General features: G+C 41.9%; 1 protein-coding gene across 2 annotated transcripts in view; it reads left to right on the forward strand.

Annotated features, from left to right (window-relative positions):
- LOC104956471 (ral guanine nucleotide dissociation stimulator-like 1) overlaps positions 1–821 on the forward strand; it is a 16,378-nt gene that overhangs the window by 6,955 nt on the left and 8,602 nt on the right. The window lies entirely within an intron of this gene.

Genomic DNA, 821 nt, shown 5'->3' on the forward strand with positions numbered 1-821 from the left:
CATTGATATATCTGTAGCTATGTACACATGACAGAAAAAGCCTTGAATCTTGGTTGCTTCTCACCGATGGCGATGTCTGTCCTCCCGATGTGCTGCAGGGCTCGAGTCAACCTGTCTTGGTACGTCTGCTCTCCGTTCCTCAGCAGCCAGTCAGTCAGCGCCGCCCGGCACTCTGCCTCCAGATCTGAGAAACACAAAAGCATCTGGCCGTCAGACAGGAAGGTTTCTGACAGATAGACTGCTGCAACAAGCTCCTGCAGCTGAGGAGGAGCAGAGAGAGAAGTACACACATCCTTTACTCAAGTAGAAGTACAGACACTCATGTTTAAAGATACTCTGGTGAAAGTAGAAGTACTGACTAAACTTCTTTACTCAAGTCAAAGTAAAGAGGCTTTGAAATGTACTTCAGTAAAAAGTACCCATAACTAGCAGCTGTTTTAAAGAGTACCTGACCTCCCTTTATATAAATAGAACAATAATGTCATTGTTAGCTAATGAATGTTTCCATGGTGACCAACGGCAACATGACAACGTTTTCATTGGTCCCTCTTCTTTAGAGAAGACCAGGAAATGATGGATACACGGATCGTGTTCAAATCAATAGGCACGCAATGACTCTAAATAATAATGATCACGCCACCAAACACACATTCAAACTAAAGGAACCAGCCTGTTTGGAAAATGAGAGAAGTAGAAAGTACAGGTATTTGTGTTCAACATGTAAGAAGTAGAAAGTACAGGTATTTGTGTTCAACATGTAAGAAGTAGAAAGTACAGGTATTTGTGTTCAACATGTAAGAAGTAGAAAGTACAGGTATTTG

The sequence above is a fragment of the Notothenia coriiceps genome, unplaced genomic scaffold, assembly GCF_000735185.1.
Source record: "Notothenia coriiceps isolate Sejong01 unplaced genomic scaffold, NC01 NC01_scaffold00026095, whole genome shotgun sequence".
Taxonomy (NCBI): domain Eukaryota; kingdom Metazoa; phylum Chordata; class Actinopteri; order Perciformes; family Nototheniidae; genus Notothenia; species Notothenia coriiceps.